This window comes from Lepeophtheirus salmonis, chromosome 4, assembly GCF_016086655.4.
Source record: "Lepeophtheirus salmonis chromosome 4, UVic_Lsal_1.4, whole genome shotgun sequence".
In the NCBI taxonomy this organism is placed as follows: Eukaryota; Metazoa; Arthropoda; class Copepoda; order Siphonostomatoida; family Caligidae; genus Lepeophtheirus; species Lepeophtheirus salmonis.
Genome location: NC_052134.2, coordinates 25,815,425 through 25,837,134, shown reverse-complemented (window position 1 = coordinate 25,837,134; position 21,710 = coordinate 25,815,425). Strand labels below are relative to the sequence as shown.

At 30.6% G+C, this 21,710-nt stretch overlaps 1 long non-coding RNA gene across 2 annotated transcripts; it reads left to right on the top strand.

Moving 5' to 3' along the window:
* Nucleotides 1-9,557: 9,557 nt before the first annotated feature.
* LOC139905062 (uncharacterized) lies at nt 9,558-10,502 on the top strand. 2 transcript variants are annotated; one of them, XR_011779532.1, is made up of 3 exons: nt 9,558-9,740; nt 9,798-9,901; nt 9,971-10,502. It is a non-coding gene; the product is annotated as an uncharacterized lncRNA (long non-coding RNA). The 2 variants fall into 2 exon arrangements; XR_011779533.1 differs by having other exon boundaries at nt 9,558-9,901; nt 9,971-10,062; nt 10,141-10,502.
* Nucleotides 10,503-21,710: the final 11,208 nt, after the last annotated feature.

The window sequence follows — 21,710 nt, the reverse complement described above, 5'->3', positions numbered from 1 at the left end:
TATTTTTGGCTATTGAAAAACATGGAAAATAGAATTTGCAGGAAATTTTGTGTAAAAAATGAAATTAAGTGCTCCAAAACGCTTGAAATGTTTACTGTTTACTGTGTTTTCTGAAATGTGAAACTGTTCTGAGTAAAAAAAAAAAGGTTTATAAGTGGTAGAAGCTCTTCCAAGATGTCTGGGAAGATACAAATGACGAACCTCGCTCTGGACCCCAAGCACGTTGAAAAAGTTGAAGCAGTGAAGAGAATTGTTTTTGAAAATAGTTGAATGACTATCAGAAAAGTTGCGGAGAATATTGAGTCATTGGTTGACTCGTGCCATGAATTTTTTTGAATGTTTTAGAGATGGGACGAGTGTCCGAGAAATTTGTCTCGAAACTGCTTAATTTTGACAAAAATCATCGTCTCATGATCATCGCTAATGAATGTTAATAATCATCAATGAGGATCCTGATTTGCTCAAAAGGGTCAAAACTGGTGACAAATCATGGGTATATGGTTATGATATCAAAACCATAGTTCAATTGTCGAAATAAAAAAGCAAGAAATCGCCCAATACGCAGAATATTTCAAACCATAATGTCTACCATAAGCAAACCTAACATATTATATAGCTTTAAACAATAAATGTATGTTTTTTCTTTTTCTTTTTTAAAATAAAAAAATCTAACATATTAAATATACGTTGCCTACGAAATATGAGAGTAACCGTACTTTTTGAATACACAAAATGATCCTTCTTCAGTAAGGAATTTGGGCATCCGGTCCAGTGTGGGATTTTGTTATATTTCTTCCCGATCCATCCAGCATGTCCATGTGACATAACTCTGCATGCCAACATGTCGGAAATTGTTCTGGTACACTGCTTCAATTAGCCCTCAGTTGTATGTATACAGTTAACTCGTGGGTGTTTTCCTCTCTGTCTGTTTCTCTTTCTGTCTGCCTGTCTCTCATCTCCATCTTCATTTTATTCTTCTTTTTTTCTCATTTTTTTTTTCTTTCTTCTTCTTCTTAGAGTGCCGACTAGTTTTTCGGCTGAAAAAGAAAATCCTGCCAAGGTCAAATAGAGTAGTGTGCTTGGACGGTATGGCCCAGTCTTAGTTAACCTTGCTATTCATTTGCCCAAATTATACCTTTTCGACGATATATTGTCAGGTTAAAGTTAGAGGTATTTAATTGCAGTATCAGAATTGATTTAATTTTGGCCATATAAAACATTAGTGTAGCCTAAATAGAGTACGAATCCTTGATTATTAAAGACCATTGAATGGTTTTATCTTAGAAAGAGAAAATATGGAAAAAAGGACCATAAAGTTTAATAAAAATGGTCATAAGGAAGCACCATCAAATACAGAAGTGATTCCATTAGGTGATGGTATAGAGAAAATTTCAACGATAATATTTTAATGAAAGTAGTTATTGAGTTTGATAAATTTAAGTTTAACCGGACGTACAATTAGAGGTTCGAGAGGCCTAAAGATTTTTATTCAAAGTACTTAACTTAATGGACATCAAAAATGAATGATTTATTCCATATTATAACGAGCTACAGATGCTCGTCGCTACGAGCACATTATTATTATTCCGATTTACAATTAAAAGATCAATTGATTATTTACATTCAATTAAATCCAAGAGGTTTTTAAGCCCAAAAGTTATCATACTGGTAAAATCGAGTATTCTAAAATTCATTTAACAAATTGGATTCAGTAACTCCAAAAAGTATCATCTCAATCACCGGCATCCTCAACTGAATCCAAATATGATGATAAATAATTATACTTATCGAGTTATATAATTAAAGAAGCTCCATAAATTCTTTCTCAATCTCTACGCAAATATGGATGTTTTATATTTGATGCGTTATATCTTATTTGTACATATATTTTTGGAAGCCTTACTAATAATATCACGACCAGGTTAGACCTTATAATACAAAATATAATATTTAAATTTTTTTTGAAAACAATTTAGTGTCCTTTGCCTGAAGAAGCAATTTGGCATTTGCAAATGCAAATCTACTCAGGATTAAAATAAAAATTCCAAAATAACATTTTTTAAACTTAGCATGATACTAGTAAGACATTAAGACAGTCAAAATCTAGTAAGAATGCAAACAATAGATCTAAACAAGCTTCACAAACGGAGTTATTTTTGATCCTGTGCAATTTTTTATTATATATCTCAAAAAATTTGAACATCAAAAAATACAAAAAGTTTCAAAATCTGAAGCAACCTATAAAAATGATCTACAATTTAGCAATAATAATGAAATAAATAGCTGTGGGGTCGTTTTTGACATTAAATTAATCCAGAAAGCCTAATCTTAGAGTTGTATTAATTACTTTTCATTGGAAAAAAACAAATTGTTTTTTTTATCAAAGGTAATTTTTGTTCCACTTTATATATATGTATATTATCAAAATAATTCTGACATTTGATAACAGTTTTAGAAAATAAAAAAAAATACTGTTCACGTTGTCAACAACTGAAAAACACACGCTAAATAATGGTTAGTATTTGCAATACTAGATATGTTCTCTGCCTTTTATTTTAATATGATGCACTGCGCTTTATCTAAACATTCTCGTTGCTACATCGTTATTTCTTACGTCATCTAGTAACCAAATGAATACTAAAACAACTGGAAATGCGTCGTCATTTCGGACTTACTTTTTTTTCTTGCAAGGAGGCAAACATTTAGCACCTTTGTGGTATGAATTATAAGAAAGGAAAACGTGGTTCACAATAATTAATTAATTTGTTTAGTTATTACTTAATTAATAATTACTCATGGTGTAATTACTACGGCTAAGGTCAACAATACTCTCCATTACTGTGACTATTGCTTCTGACTCACTAAGACGGCTCTTTTTTTTTTTTTTTTTTGCTTAATTTTATTTAAACCATTTTTAAAAGCATCATCTAATGTTTGTAAGTTGTCTGGATAGCAAGATTATAGCATAGTTTAGATGCATTCCCTTCAAATTATAAATTACGCACTTTAATAATTGCAATTTCTTCCCTTGCAACTTTAGTTATCAATATTATATATATCCACAGGCGGTTGATAAATGATGCCATCCCATCAGAGTGGCCGAATCTGGCAATCTACATCTCATCACCATCATTATCATCACTTGCAACCAAAGAGTGCCATAGGAGAATAAAAGGCAACTAGCTCTTGAATATGTAACGTTTATGGAAGAGACCGATCTGTCAACAAAAAATATCTTTGACAAACTCTCTTCAGAATAATTGGCCTCAGGGTTCTTGTTACTTAAAACTCCAAAATTTGCACTCGTCAAAATCATACATTCAGATACGAAAATGCTATACATTGCAACTTGTCTGCAGGTGGAAGAAACCCTTACCTTCATAATTTTCTGATAAAAAATTGAGCTAAATAAGAGCTTAGTATCAGTTTGCATATATTCAGACAATAAACTTAACTCTGTCACTGAAAATATCAATATTGTAGCTTTTCTGGGCTCCATGGACGGTAAGACAGATAAAAATACATTTGTAACCATTAGTTAACAGCTTTTTAATTTTTCCAACTCGGCAGAAATGAACAAGATTCAATCGTTTCAGCTGTCATTGATAATGTAGTAAATGTCTCATCTCTTCAAGCAATCTTAAGGTTGAAAATATTCTTCAAGACTCCTTTCCGTTCCATTGATATGACACAATATCAGGTCAGGCCTCTTCAAGCAAATATATACATCTACTGCTCTGTCACTTCCGTATTGTCGGATATATATCATAATTATTATCCAAATTTTTGCGATGTCTGCACATCTCTCCTAATATATAACTATGATATGACCTTAAATCAAGTAAAATAATAAAAATAAATACTCAACTACTGTTATTTATCAAAAGTTATAATAATACCGTCAACTAAAAAGGAATTTCGTTAATAAATAAAGGAAATTATATGGAAGTGAGATACGTTCAAGTCTTTTAGTAACAATCAAGGATTATTTTTACGTCGAAAAATCTATTTACCCTAAAGGTTGTAATATTTTAAAATCCCTTTACTTTTAGTTGAGTTTATTATAATAGTTTTTGATTGGTAACAGTAATTGAGTATTTACACTGCATGCTATACAATATTCAGTGAAATATTATCAACAACTTGCAAATTTGGTCATTGTTTTTCTACATATACTCCTTAAACTGTCAATAAATTTCTCAACGTTGTGATGAAGAATTAGGCGTTGCTTACTGAAGATAAAATATATTTCATCATCAGTACAACAACAGAAACATTACCAATTTTAATATGACCTAAAGGATGATTTTATTTCCAACACATAATTTCTATCATTACAAACAAAATAATAACTATATTTTTACAAATGTAAATTTAAAAAGATAGGAGACTATGGCGTCAGAACATAGGGTAAAAATGTTTCCTTTGCTGTTGTTGGGGCCAGATGCTTTATTGTCTTTATAAAAATGGTTTATGTAATGTAAAATATTTTCATACGAGAACACAGAGCAAGACTCTACATTTTTAGATCTAGCAAAATAATTTATGTGGCATCCAACGATATTCTGGAAATTATTATAAATAGTTTCATAATTGATTTGGATTATGCTATACTTTTGCCGTCAACAATAAGTTTATTTATCCTTTTTGCCGATATATCGTTCCTAGGTAACAAATTTTTTACTCGCTTGAAAAGATTTTGTTCGATTTCAAACTTTCGCCTCATTTCTTCTTCTGAATCTCTGAAATTGGCAAGTCTTTAGCAATGCCCGATGTCAAATGAGAACTGAACAAAGAACCTTTTTTCATTATTTTCTGTATGTATTTGGCTCATCGTCGCTTACTTTTTTTAAATAAAAAGGATAGTAGTGTCAAAAATGTTTGAGACTAAAATTTGATATTTTTTTCACGAAAAGGAAGAATCAAAAGAAATTTTTAATCAATCTTTCAGGGAGGCTATACAATTTTCTTGATCAGAAAAAGGTGTGAATTCATAAGGATTTTTTTTTTTGCACAAGAGTATAAAGATGGCAAAACCGAAGCATGATCGATTCTAAACGATTTATGGCCAACATGCCAAGTATAATCTAGGTCTAAGTCAAAATTTTAAAATACATTGATTATGTTGAGTCGACGTATAAATTTAAATAAAATAGAAGCATTTGGATAAGATTCGATTTTGGTATTCAGACTAACATTAAGATCTCCAATTAACTTCATTTTTTCTTGTATCTACCATAAACAAGTATATTATAACTACAGGACGAACGTAATAGGTATCATAGAGAAGAAATTCTACGTCATAAAAAGGTTACTAAAATTGAATTTAAACTATCCGATGTCACTTTCTCCCATTCCTAGATAGAAAGATAAAGTATGACGTGTGGTCAAACTTATACAATGTACACGTTAGGTATATAGTTTTAAAAAAAAAATTCAATATTATAACCTGCACTTTCAATAAAATCAAGAGCTTAACATTTATATATATACATTTGTTTTTCATTATTCTGCAAAATTTCACTTTTTGTTGTTTCCAAGACCAAAATAACTTTAAATTAAGACTTTCATCTCTTAGTTCTAAATATGGTGTCAATATTTCTCTATTACTGCCAAGGTCTTATTTTTCTCTATTTTTAATGTTAAAAGATTCCGGAATAATTTTGAATATGTTTTTATCATGTTTAGAATTTCAAATATCTTTGCATAAAGTGGGAAATGGTTGTTTTTGCTTCAGAGGCTCTAATAAGAATTAATCAAGAAAGTGTATAAATATATCATATGATAGTTGAAAATTTGAACATAAATTTAAAATAAAGATCATTTTAAAAAAACGCTTTATATCGTTTTTAACACAATATAAGTCTATCATAGCATTAAGAGGACAATACTTTTTTTTTGTTTAGCAGCCCATAGGGAAAAATTGTACATAAGAGATAATTAAAATAAGTTATATAAAGTACAAGAACCAATGTAAAACGGATTTCATGGGACCGACAAAAGCTTTCCAACATAGAAAAATCTGCATGATCCAATTAATTAAATAACTAATTAGGAACTTTCATAAAACTCTAATATTTATATACAAATATCCGTATTAAGCGTATATGCATTTTCTGGGTTTTACTGTCCTTCAATTTATGGAGAAATTATTAATGCCTCCTATTGTACTTAAATCTTTATCAAGCGCATCAATAATACAATACTTTATTATTTCAATTAATTTTTAGATATAACTATCGGTTTTAAAAAATCTTCAGATCTGACTTTAAATATAATCAATATTGGGGAAGGATAAATCAGTTTAATAAACTAACGCCGATTATAAAATATTTTTTATTTAAATGTTAATTTAAATAGAAAAAAAATCGCTAACGATTTGAATACAGTGCACCAATTTGTAATTCTTGTATGCCTAATAGTTTTATGGTACCTATGTTATTTATCAATCATTATCCTCGTTGTAGTAATTTGAATTCCAAGAATTTAGAAAAATTCAAAATATAAAAATGAATTTAAAAATCGTTTTTGGATAATATTAACTGATTTTCTTAAATCGTACCGATAAAATCTCAGAGATATATTTAAAGTAGTTTTATTTATTAAAATATAATGTCAAACCATTTTTGGCAATATTTGTTCTTGACAACTAACCCACGTTCTTCACTACTTTAATGCATGGTGGTAGTTGAATGTATTTCCAAGAAAACTTTAGAATCACAACTCTAGAATAACAACACACCCGATCCGCTGCTACATCTACTGTTTTATTAACATGCATTATAAAAAGAAGGTTTTGTTACCTCATCTTGTATGAAAATGATTAGAAATTAATAAATAAGTAGTGAACATAAGCAGCTATTTAGAGTTATCTTTTTTTTTCTTGTTTAATTTATCGAAACTAGGTAGTTGCAAAGTTTTGACCTAGTTATGTTCGACTTAAGTCGACACAACACTAAATATGGCTTCAGTCTCCCTTGAGATGAAATATACCTCGTATAACAGTACATTAATGAAAATTTTATACGATTTAAAAAAATATATAATAGGGCTACAATATTGAGACAAATAAAATTGAATAAATCAGTTGCAAAAATGGTAAGGAAATGCAAACCTCATTTTCTTTTCAAATGTTACACATAAACTTTTATACGCCAATCTTTTTATATTTTCTATTTCATTGAGTATAATATAACTAATTAATAGTTACGATTTTCAATTAATTGAAAATGAGCAACTGTAAATGATACAGTTATCTAAAGATTGATCTTATACTTACAAATGTGGGTAAATGAAGAAACTATATTTTTCTTTATCTCACTATCAGGTTTTTTCATTCAATGAAAAACTATATATATATACGCACAATATACATTTCATTTCGAATGAGTAAAATGTATCTGATTTTTCCCGTGATAATAAGCTATAAAAATACTTCATGTAAGTATTACAAACCCCCCACAAGACCCAAATAAAGTTATCTACATATTTCAGCTTAATATTTTACGTAGTCTAATCTTATATCTTCATCACTGCATCATGTTGTCTAGTCATGAGGCCCTTTGTTATTGTTTTACAGAATAAGAAATATATAACTAATCCAATAAAGGTGATAATTATTTAGAACAGTTATAGGGTATAGTTTATCTATTTATGATTCAAATATAATAGTTATATTGAAAAAAAGTTCTAAAAAGAGCCCTGAGAGCTCTGTAGGAGCCGGTCTATTAATTAATTAATCGCCAGTATCAGTAGCATTATATAAGAAGATAATTGTTATTTAATTATTTGAATCAAACTTGAAAAATTAACTAAGTGTACTTATATTCAAATAGGTTCATTTTGTATGTAATGTCATAAACAAAATTTCAAAAAGAAAATATAATCATTAAATAGTACGATGGTTCAACATAGATTCTTTGTAACTCTTCACAGCAGCACTGCTCCCCCCGAATGTAACCCGTCCAAAAAGTACTCAGTGTTTTTTTCTGCAAAATGATTGTTTACAAGACACTTTTTTTGTTGGCTCAATTACTCCGAGTTGGATTGACTTAGACTCGTCAAATTTTAACACAACAAACCTTTATATGTCTGCAATTATTTCAATATATTTAAAGGTTAAACTTTCAAAATCCAATATTTTTAGAATAGGTCGATAAATGGTTTTGTCCATTTTCAAAGAAAAACTCACATCAACTCACTCAAACGACTGTTACATAACAACTATACGTCCAAAAGGCTTATCTTTGGTAAGTAATTATCAACAGATGCTATATAGGTGTGACTAACTTTTATTTATGAGTGGTGTAATCTTCACTTTATTGTAGAGAACTTTTCAGGCCAACCTTGTATGTTATAATTGCAATTATTAGAGATATTTATATAAGCAATGTGGTTATTGCATCTTTAATACTCAAAATTTCGTCGTTCCTTTACATATTAGACCTTTGCAACGTCTTAAATGAGAGGAACCCATGATAAGGATGAGGCTAATATCGTCTAATAAGCTTTTGCTAGCTGCTACTCTCAAAAATAGAGTGAGACTGGGTCTTTGTCTCTGTTCTTCATGATTGATAAGGGTCTAATATCGTCTAATAAGCTTTTGCTAGCTGCTACTCTCAAAAATAGAGTGAGACTGGGTCTTTGTCTCTGTTCTTCATGATTGATAAGGGTCTATTGTAGAATATGATGGTGGAATTTTAAATATGGTAATGATACTTTTGTTGTAGCTTTCAAGAATTGCAAGGTTTGAACATCTGAAGCACTACTGTCCAGTTAAATATAACACACCACCTTTTCCTTCATCTAATTATCCTTCCATAGACCAGATCGTTGTATTGTCCTGGGATGGAAAATAGGTCATCTGGGTTTTGAAAAAAAGTGACTACATTATGTTTACATAAAATTTCGTCGAATTTCAAGGAGAGATAAATAGTTAGAGGCAATCAAAAAATTTCTTATCCTTCAAATACCAAGAAACTTCCTAACCTGAATTCCTTAAAATTGGTAATAAATATGGGTCCCTATCGGAAATGTTATATTGTAGTTTTATTTATTAGCGATTTCGAAAAAAACCTCAAAAAATTAATATTACATTCGGAGAGCAATCAATCTTTATTTGTTGGTGTCACTACTCAACAAATGGAGGTGTAAGACTTAATAAATAATTGTAGTATCAAAGAAGAATGCAAATTTAATCGTAGTCTCCGTAGCAAGCCAAACATTCTTTCTCGGGAAAAACTCTCTTTATTCGTAAGAAATTTTGCTACAGAAAAGAGGAATCATGTAAGACAAAGTAATAACGGAAAACTTTGATATGTAAGATTTTACTACTAATCAAAGAAACATATCAAAATTGAATCGTAAATTATAATTATTTTTTTGTATAGTGAAGATAAGTCTAATGTTATTGAATAATATTATTGCTATTAATGTTTTTTTCCATTTATTGTTAGTCATTTATATTTTTTTTATTTGTTAAAAATAATTATCAACCTTATTATTGATCTCATTTCTCTAAAAAGTTGTCAAAATATCCAAATTTCGAAAAAAATTGTAAAATGTATTTAGTGGGCGTAAAAATATTTTTAAATTTTGTTTTTCCATCCCTGTTTACGAATTCCAATATATTCATGGTACCATCAGTCCCCCCCATTGGCAAGAAGTATGTCCTACATTTGGGGAAAAAAGAATCACATGTTCATTATTTCGTCTCTTGGTTTTTGATCTAGGGATAAAAAGTAAAAAAAGAGCGAAGAAGTGAACTGATTAATAAACTGTGCTATTTTTACTCCCAGTATTCAAGAAATTATTTTCTTTTGTTTATTCTTCGATTAAAATGTCTGATGTTTGGTAAATATACTGGTTCAAAGGACTATGACCGGGAGTACACATTACAATTGTACTTGATTAATATATTATCCCTTCATAATGGCTGATAGTCAATTTATCTTTTTTATTAATGTTTAAGTGACCGAAGTGTTTAATGCAACCTAAAACAAAAACGGGGATAACAACGGAGTGTTGTCTCTGGAGAGACTGGACCTGAAAGAAATGATTAAGGTATTAAACCCAAAAAACAATATAAAAAAACTCTCAACAGATTCCCCTCAAAAATAAAATGTTGCCTATTCCGCCAAGGCTGCAAGAGTATGTACTCCACTCAATGGAGATCCTAGAAGCCATCTCTGCCCAGTCGGAGATTACAGGAAAATGATGAACCATGTATAAAGCTTACCGACGGACCTGGGAATCCTCTATACCAGAGGAACTCGGGATGGCTGGTTCTTCTGTAATTAATTATGAAAAGTGACCAAGATTCCCGCGCTGTGACATCAGAAAAGAGAAGAGAAAACTGAAGGAAAGAAAAGAAGAGAGAAAATAGAATTACTGCAGTGCAAAGTTTTTTAACTGGAGAGCAAAGGGGAAGAAAGAATTATGAAATAATATGTTTCTTCTTTTATCTGTGATAAATTTTGTAATAATATCGGAATTTCCATAAAATTTGTAGCTATTTACATTAACTATAACATAAAATGTAAAAAAAAAAAAAAATTATAAATGTTTATATCACTATGAAGTGTTTAATACAACCTTGTATAACAAAACCTCAATCAGTATATTCTTTGTTTTTTAAACAGGTAATTAGTAACCATGATATTATTGAATTGTTTTTCATATATCTACGTCCTACATACATGAAGCCAGTGGATTATAATCCGTGATAATTCTTTAAAAACAAAACGATATCTTATGTAATTGTGTATAGTGTAACCCAGTTAAAACGTCAACGCTTAATACAGATATTCAATAAGGAATGAGTATTTTTATAAGTCCCAAATTAAATATTTAATAGAATACGAGTAGATAATTAAATCAATAAAGCAGTTTCTTTAATAGTGAACAGATTTTATCAGTCCCTTGAGATCCTGCTTAAGCAGCTTCTAATGTATACGTTGAAATTTATTTGATTGTCTTCAACAACTGGAAATATACCATTCAAGCAGCTTAGCTGTGATGACGTTTCACTAGATTAGCTGCAACACGTTATGAGAAAAAGGAAATAATACTATTAAATAAATTTTGAAAAAATCGGCTTCCTCAAATGACAATAAAAACAATAATTTTGTGCCACGCCCATAACAATCAAATATAATACATAATTTTAATACCATGATGTATAGTAAAATCAAAACTAAAATATTGTGATCCAATAAATAAACTGTTTTGTAATGGTATAATATTGGCGTGTGGCGGTCGTCAGGAAAACATTTTTTCCCCCACCTACCTAGTTCTAAGTCAAAATAGAATAAATTCTATTTTGGCTCAGAAATAGGATTTGTTATTCTTAGGTTTTTCAAAAATTATTGTTGTTATTTTATAAATTGCAAAGAATTGTGGAATTCCCCAACGACCCCTGGTGGCGTGGACCCTTTAATAAAATTTAATTATTGATTAATAGAATAGATAAAATTGATCATACACGATATACTTGATAAACTTGACAAAAATATAAAAAGAAAATTAAAGTAAAATTTGATTAAATGAGCATTTATAAGAAAAAATAATTTTCAAGTTAGGGAAAGAGGTTTGACCTGAAATCGAAAATTATTTTTCTAGAGTGCCACGAAGATGCTTTTGCATAAAAAAATTAGGGCTACAAGTGAATTTGACTTTAAAAAACCCTCCCCTCCAAATACAAAATAAATGGATTTCGGGTGGTGGTGGAGAGGCACAACTTTAACAAGGAAGACCATCTGTTTATTATAGAACCATATGATACAGATCTACAAAAGAACCATTCCAAGTGATATCAATAAAAAAAGGACATTTTTTTCAGCACCATCTTCTATTTTTTTCAAATTTGGCAAATTTTATGTTAGTTCGTATCATTTTTTGTCCTCCAACTTAGGATTTAGAGGCTTCTAAAGTTTCTACCTCGACATCGCCTACCTTACTTATCAATTGCTGTGTTTTGAATATTTTTGAAAATATCGATCTTTTTTAAAACCATTCAATTTTATAATAGTTTTATTATTTTATTGTATAAACCAACAAAATGAGTTTTTATCCATAAAGTCACAAGCTCAATATTTTTACCTCAAAATAATCAAACCTGTCCATTTTCAATTTCACTCAAATTTTTAAATCCAAATTTGTAATATATAATAAACATAGACAATAAATTCTTAGAGATGCATTCGATTCCACTTAATTACTAAATCCTAAAAACAAAGCATAGGTATATTGCAAAAACTTATGTATAATAATTAGTATATATCTTCAAGAATTTTTTTTACCTACACATACATTTTCATCTATTGTATTTACTTGGATTTTTTTTTACACAAATATGCAACTGATTTCAACTTTTTCAAAGAATAATTTTATTATTATTAATTTTTGTAGAATTGAAATTTTAAATCTTGTTTTTTCCCTTATTTGACACTCTTTACTATATATTTATTACAAGGGGCGGGGTATATACTTTGTTGTGATTCGGGGCCAAACTTCAACACTACATCTCACAGAATAAAGTATTGACTACGATCACCTTGTATAGCTCCGGCATCAGGCGGAACACTCCCGAGCTTATTAACTCCGCAGCAGTTTGTGACGAAACCATGTCTTCTGTGTCAATATCTGCCTAGAGAAACATAAATTTTAAACATATAATGCAAAATGAAACATTATAATATTAACCTTGAATTGCTGGAAGATTGCATGGTCTGACTGGATCTGCTCGAATCCAAGTCTGTAGTGATTGGCGACACGCTCAATGACACAGGTCTCCACTTCACTGTCATTGACGATTGCAATGAGATCCATTGTGATGTTTGTATCGTCGGTAGCAAATCTGCTCTCAATCTCTAATACAATCTTATTGATTGCAACATCGAAATGTGTTTCACGGAAGTAGGATTCAGTTGTTCCTTTCCACTTTATTCTCCTTGGAATCAATTGAGTCCTTCTGGTCAAATACTGATTTCATCTCAGACGACTTCAACTCAGCAAGTTTCCAGATTGATTCAAAGATTTTCTCATTCTTAAGATCTTCAAGAGTCCTAATCACTAGGTCGACGTGTTCCCGGGCCTTTGTTACGTCAACCTTTCTGCCTTGAAGTTCATCTGACAAGCTATATGTGTGTCTGAGGAGTGTCTTCAACAGTTCAATGCCGAAAACAACTTCGTGACTAATGATGCTGTTGAGCAGAGAAGTTGCTGTTGAGCTCGACAATGTATCTTTATCTTTTCTCATTATTATGAGGGTCTTCATGATTCTGACCATCCCTAGAGATACAGCGTGTACAGCATCGTAGCGGAGACTCCAGCCGGTAGCAGACTGGTTCTTTAGGGTCATCACCTTGACATGATCCTCATCTTTACTTGTTATCTTCCCCGACTTGTAGATTGCTGACCTCTTTGGTGACCCTTCAATGAAGTTTTATAAAATTTGTACTGTCCCTATTGTATTTCTCAACAGGGTTATATCTGAGAGAAGATCCTTGACTACAAGATTGCGGACATGGGCGTAGCATTGGATGTAGACACACAGTGGGGCTGCTTCCTTCCACATGGCGGCAAGATCCTTCTTGAAGCCGGATATGTTGGAGGCACCATCCGTGGCCACGGATACAGTGCGGCCGGGGTTAAGGCTGAGATCGTTGACAGCCTCGTGAAGCTTCTCAAACAAATATTTGCCATCAGTCTGGGTAACTTTTACAAACTTGAGGAAGCTCTCTTTCTTGATGCCTTCACTCGTCAGATATCCCAGTGACAGACTGAACTGCTCCGTGTTTGACATATCTGATGTCTCATCAACAATCACAGAGAACCAGTAGTCATCATCGCCAGCACAAGTCTTGATATCTTCAATTATATTTTCCGTCACTTTGGATGCTATAATCTTTATCAGCTCATTTTGGTTGTCAGGTGAAGTCCATTTGGCAAAACCTGCCCCAGTTGAACCAAATTTTTTGACTTCGGCCTTCAGTTTATCTTTGAGAATATGATTGTCGTGTGAACGCAGGGACAAAAGCTCCAAGAAGTTTCCTCGATTGTTTTCATTAGATTCCGTCAACTTTTCTCTTGTTTCGGAATCGCCCCTCTAAGCTAATCCTTGCTTTTGCGAGGAACCCAACAGTTTGGAAAATATACCTCAAATAAGCTCGCCACTTCACGACTTCCTCAGCATGTTGAGACTGAACATGGCCGAGAACTATTCTTTCTCTTTGATGTGAGGAAATTGATCCACTTTTCCATCGACAGTTTGTGTTTTTTGTTGTTAGAATGAACTTTCATCGAGGAACTGTTTTTCCATGTTTTGAACTCAAATTTCCCAAGGTTGGAAATGGAAAATTTGGAACAGGCGAAACACTTGGCTGACTTTTCAACCTCGTCATATTCTAGCCACGGGAACTTACGGAACCAATCATATTGAAAGTCTCTGCAGTATTAGTCATCTATCTGAGGACTGTATGTTTGTAACTTGGGCTGTAGAGGATGATCTCTCTCGACTTTAGGCACAGTTTTCCGCTCAGTCTCCACTCTGGTTCTGGTCTTGATATCCTTCCGCTTTATCTCCCGCCCGGTAAGTATCGGGTCACCCAGCTGGCTCGTAAAGACGACAGGGTACTCTGGGCCTCCGTCCACAAACTCCATCTCCTCAGTCTTGCTCTTCTCACCTCCCTGGACATTGTCGCTAGTCTCAGAGTCCTCTGCAGAGGGAATATTGTTGTTTTTGACTACAGAGAGCTGCTTGGGAGAGAAGATTGGTCCGATATCGAGATTAGGAAGTCTTATTCCATGAGAAATCCGTCTACTGGGGTAATTTGATGAGTAGCCATTATTTTCTGTGTCTGCAGTAACTTTCTCTTCAGCAGAAATGGACTTTTCAGATCTTGGTTCAGGCAGTAAGACCTCAACTGGAGCAGGGTCATCGGGACAGGAGGAGGCAGTGACTGAGGATGAAGATGTAGCAGAGGAAGTTTTCTTAACAGCAAAGTTCAATGTTTTCTGCTTCTTATGATCAATTTTCACTTCATTCTTATGGAGTTTAACCTTGTGATCATTAAAGTTGTCCTTCTGTATTTCCTTCTGACAGATAGAACAAATCACCAACTCTCTGTTAAGATGTGTTTTCCGCTTCCCGTGATACATTTCTGATAATTAATAAATTACTGCAACAATCCACTCTAAAAAGTACATAACTATTATTTATGTCCCTTTTAAGCAGTAATAATTTAATTTATCTTGTATTCAATGAAACAAATTCTCACACTCTTAAATATTTCAAGAGTACTCCATACGAAAAATGTTGTGTGCGTCTTTTCTTCTTTTTTTTTGGCCGTAAAGTACTTCACATTTGCAACCAGTAACGTTAAACGTAATATCTAACTCAAATATCCACTCAATGTGAAGTACTTTAAATCCATACGAAAAATGTTGTGTGCTTCTTTGTTTTTTATTTTTGGCTGTAAAGTACTCTTGAAATAATTGCAGTAAATTATTAATTATCAAAAATGTATCACGGGAAGCAGAAAACGCGTTTTATATTCAAAGGTTCAATCATTTATATTTATAAAATGACAGGCAATATTTGAAAGAGATATTACGGTAAATTAAAGGATTTGAATTCAAATTTCTGCGATGAATTGAGATACCCAAGAGTGTTAACTGTAGTTTAAAACCTCTGTTTTAGCTATTTGACTTAATTTGCCCCCAATATTGTCTTAGAGATATAATTTATTAATTTACTAATTCTATAAATGTGCCGGTAAATTTTGGCTACTTTAAGTACACTTTGTGGTGCCTCCAAAGGATTAATCAGAATCATTTTTTCATTTAAATGAACAATAATTTGTTGGAAAATGTATTCCATGTTCAATTTTGAGAAAAATTATCTAACTTCCTTTTGGGTGGACGTGCTACAAATATGTAATTTTATTATAATCACTCAGTACTATTATGATTTGGTCATAAGTTACATATATACAATAGATTTTAATAATTAATTATGACTTCATTCATCTATATTTACATACCTATATGATTGGTGGACGGTTGAGTAAGGTTGTTTTTTTTTTTGGTCCGCTGAAGTGGACAAAGCCCAATACTGACGTACGGCCCTGTGGGTTCATTCTATTAATGTTTGTTATAAGTGTTGACAGGTTTACACATACTTGTTCATTTCTTTGCAGTTAACGCTTATTCCTCTCAAGTTTTCATAAAAAGTTACATATTTGGGAATGTAAACATGGTTCAGAAAGGCTTTAATATCTCCAAGCTTTGCATGCTAAATGGGGGAGAAGTTAAGGTGGGAGTCTTTCAGCTCCTTTAAGAAAGTGTGCTCTTGATGTTGAAAAGTTTGATATCCCGCTTCATGAATGGCATTGGAGCATATTTTGCCTCTCCTGATGCTCTGTCTACCCTTTGGTGGTTTGGATATCTGTTACGTTTTCCCACAAGTTACAACAATATTAGAGGTGCCTTGATGAGGGACTCAAGTGCCAGTTTGTAGTCTTTCACATTGACTACCGGTGTACAAGGAAACATATTTTACTACTAAGGTGCTGGGGATGAATATGGAGATAGGCCCACTTGGCCCTTTTTTATTTAAATTTTTTCTAATAAAACCACTTTGAAATTAAAAGGTACAACTTAAAAAATGCTATAAACTCTTCTTTTTTTTTCAAAATGTAACATATTTTGATTATTAACTTCAATTTGTGAAAAGAGTGGACATTTTCATGACATCGTCAACTTCCAAAAAATAATAACAACTGAACTACATGGAGTACTAACACGTTCTACAAGAAACTCAAAGTATCAGACAAAGCAGTCTAACATAATAATTTTGAACCAATGGTTCGAGAGTCATATTTTTTAAAAACAAGTTTATATAATAGAACAAATCCGAAATGAAACAAAATGAATCTCAAGGACAATGTTCAATAATTATAATATTTATTTATTTTCAAATTTCTTGGCTTAGGTTTTATTTTCACTGTTTTTATTTATAAAAATATTTTATAATAGTCGGTAGATTGGTTTTTTTCATTCTATCCAATCAAATAGATCTACAAAATAATAAATAAATGTAAAAGTATATATAAACAGGCAAACTATTTTATTTTCATTCAATTCCATTGGTTTTCTTACAGCTCATTAAATCATTATAAATACTTTTGCTAGTACATCGAAAATATTTTATTATATGCCCAAAAAGTAAATTAACCATAAATCATTTGAATAATAACTTTTGAAAAAAAGTGCATGAGGCAGAGTTGTGAATTGTATAAAAATAATAATTAAGTAGCAATAGAAAATTTGTAATTGTGCATATTTACATATATTTCAACAAGCTATTTATCATAATTTAACCTGCTTGCTGCTGTAAAAAATAATAGTTTTATGGTACTCAATTGCAGTGAACTTAATAACTATAAACTCTAGAAAATATAAGAGATACTTTGATACAAATTTGCATAGACTCACTTATTAAATGCCCTTTGACTAAGATACTATTGGTTCTCAAACTTTTAGATACAACTTCTATTTTTTTCCAACTACTTTCAAGATTTTGAATATGGATTTGGTCCATTTTTACGCATTCATTACAAAGTTAGTATCCATAGTTTAGGATAAGGAATAGTTTGGTACGAATAAAACGTAAAAAAAAATCATTTGCCAAATGCAATTTACTCAAGGAGATATAGAAAATATGATAATTTGGTGTGAGTTTTGAAGTTAAAAGTAATTTTGAAGCACAATGGTCCTTGGGATTACATTTAAATAATACTAACTCAAAAGAAAGAAAAATCTAAATGATGTTACAAGGGATCCATTGTTTTTTAAGGGACTAAAAAGTATGACTTGAGTAAGCCGAACTCAACTAAACTGGACCGTATTCTTTGATACTAGATAAGGAATGACACAACAGTAGTCCTTTCTATGTTTTTAAAAGACTAAAATAATTAAGATATAGCTCTCAAAGCTTATCATAGTCTCAACTTTCATAGTATTCCTGTTTTCATTTTCAAGACTATGCACAGTATACAAATAATTTTTTTTCTTATTCAACTAGTTAACAAAAAAAATTTTTTTTATTAGTTCCGAACTTAGAATTTACAAGAAATAATAAGGATTATAATTATAAAATAAGTAACGTGCAAACTTAAGCTCTAAAACCAAGACTGTGTAATAAACAGATGTGGGAACTTGGATTTTAGACTTGAGTCAATATTTAGAAAATTTGCGGCTCTAAATGATCACAGAATTAAAAAATCGTGACTTGACTTGCACTTGAAACCAATTTCAATTTGGTATTATATTTGCTACTCTTTAAATCCTCTTTTATTTTTTGAAGAATTTAACTGGAATCGATGTAAATATTCACGTACTTGGAGTTGAGGGCATGAATTTGAGACTCAACTTGAATTAGCAGTATAAAGACTTTTATCCACCTCCGGACTAATAGTCATACAATACAATGTGCTCTTCTAATAATTTTCTTATACAAAGACTAACTAATAGCGACAATCTACAAAAAAGCTTTTTTAACTGGGTTGTTTAAATTAAATTATTCTAATTGTAGAAGAGAGATAATCTCATTTGCTTTACAGTTTTAATTTATGAACCTCAACCTCCTTAAATGTTTTTAATTTGCCTCACTTTGGTTTGTAATTTTTTCTTGAGCCCTATTCTTGTTTTTGGTGTATTATTGTTATATTTAATGTGTTACGAAGAGTTGACATAATTTGATACACTTAGTTAGTAGTCGATCAATAAATAAATAAAACTTTGTTTCCCGAATCCCACATATGTTATTGTTGATTAATTCAAATCTAAATCTTGGCCTTTGCTTCCATAGACTAGGTCTAGTCAGAACAATACAAGGAACTAAATATTTATTTTTCTTATATCTACAGCCTATTTCAAAGATATTTTATTAAAATTAATTAGCACTAGGACATTTAATCATCATTGTCAAGATTATAATGTAATTACATTGTATAAACATTGAAATTTAGTCCTGATAAATGGTGTTAAGTTGATTCAATAAAAAATGAAATTCAAGTGGATTCGAGTATAATTTAAAATCTTTAGAGTATTTTACTGACATCACAGCTTACATCATAATTGAAACCATCTTTAGAGCACTTACTTGTTATTTTTACTTCCGAAAATGAACAAAATTTAAATCGCAGTCCATCAAATTGTTTTAAAACACACTAACAAACATGTATAAAATAATACTTGATACCAACTAAAAAAGAGATGTTTGAATTAAATCTAATCAATAACTACTAAAAAATCCTATGAAATGACTACATTAATTTTTTTTATCGATTAGGAACGAGAAAAGTAGTATAATATGAACAAAAAATCTGACCCTTACAAACATAATATTTAATTTATTTTTTAAGTTATGTAAAGAATAATTTATAATGAGGTAATAGCATATTTTTAATACATCCTTGTTTAGGCTTGCCAAGTATTGCTCATTAATCAATACTTGGTTCTGAACTCTTTTGCTCCATATAATAATAAAAAAAAAGAATTATTCTCGCTGCATGTTTGTTTGTATCTTAGGACACTTCTTTTAAAATGAGATTATAAGTTTTAGAGAAGAAAAAATGATCAAGTTGAACGATAATTCGCTCATCTTTCATATTACTGTCAAAAATCCTTTGTTTTATTTTCTCTTCTTTTTGCTGTTTGTTTTTGGAAAAAAGGTTTTTTAAGGATATACTATTTTATGCCCGCCATAGCCTTCAAGGCCACAAAATTGTTATTAGAACAGTTGCTGGAGTCATTAAATACTACATGAATAATTTCAGCAAAATCCATTCATCGGTTTGGACGTGATTTACAGACAAACGCATACACACATACATTGGTATTTAATATATAGATTTAGTATGATATGTAATAAAAATAGACAATAGAGAAAATATATATTCTGGATGAACTTTATGTTTTAAATCGTTTTATTTGTTGGTTACCTTTTGACATCCAAATGCCCCGCGATAATTCACCATTTTCCTTCGTAATAATGAAAAAAGGCTTTCTACCTGTATAAAACTTTGAGTGGTCTACATCAACAATGCTGCGTCACTTAAACTCACTTAAGAGAGTAGGGTCTAATGGGTACTTTTTTTTTAGAATTGGAGGCTTGTTCCAAGAAATTGGGCGACCTTTCAAACATTTTATGTTTCCATTTTAGGATTAAATGCCGTAGATATAATTTTATTTAGGTGGCATTAATTTCTATTTAAAAATTAATCTAGAAAATTGAAAAAATTGAAAAAATAGAAAAAAGTCAGTTACTACCATTTGTATACATGGGTGGGATCAATTTGTTGACATACTCATATATTAATATATATACCTGCCCCGTTTCATCCCATATTGGAAAATATTTTTTTTGTGTAACCTAATTGAGATAGGCTAAAAATCCTTTTGCTCTTTAAATTTTATGATTTAGTGTATTGAATAGCATTGTATAAAAAATCTACCTTAAGTTGTAGAAAAATTACTTCGGCTAATTTTTTTCTTCAATATTTTCAAAGAATAAATTGCCCCCAAAACATACATACTATAAATTTGATGAAACTTATAGAGTTTGATAGGCCAAAATAATAAAGGTTGATTTTCTTTATACTGAAACAAAAATTAGCTGAGATCAAATAAAAAAAAATGGGGATGCAATTTTTTTATTTTTGTAATTCAAATGCACCTAAAATGTATTAACTCTTAAGGTGTTTAATCAATTATATAAATAATGTAACTCTTTTATGCTACGCATACTGGTATGCTTATACATAACATTTGAATGTATACTGAAATTTATATCTGATTCAAATTCAAATGATTAATGCTCAAATAATATTTATACCGAAGAAAACTGCATAAGGATTATTTTTAGTTTAATATATAAACTTTTGACAATATTTTAATATAATATTTACTTACATATATTCATACAATAAAGTTGCTATGATTATATCTTTCTCCCCCCCCCCCTTAATATTATGTACATTTAGATATAAAAATAAGATCCCATTCGTTTCTTTTTTTCAAGAAATGATATTTTTTTACAGTCAAAAGATGAAAATATTTATTTATAATATTGATATATTTTTGATAAATCGACATATCTTAAATATTTGATAAATTGAAGAAATGTATGATATTTTCTTGTGAAAAAAATTGTATAAATAAAATAAATTGTAAAATTAATATTGATGTAAGTGATAATAATATGTCCTTATATTAATAATTTCGTACTTTACAACAGCAAAGTGGAAACAATATATATATATATATTGTTTGATGAAGGACTTGTAAGACCTCCATATTACTGTAATGGTTGTGAGAATGGAAAAAAAAAAAAAAAAAAAAAAAAATTCCATATTTCAATAGTTGTTTGAAAAATGGAACACAATTTTAAGGAATTTGACTTGAATTTTGAACTTTTGGCTTAATAATTCTGGCATAGAAAGTGGAGAACTAAAAATTGCAGTAGCATGACTAAATTACTGCAATTTGGTTTTTATGTAAATAAGACCCTACGTCTCAAAACCAATTTGTGATATTATTATAGCCCAAGTGGCCATGGACAGTATTACCAATGGTCTTTGGGGTCGACTTCTATCTCTTTTAACATCTAGCGGATTAAAGTCGCAGGGTCTTCTATAGTATTGGCC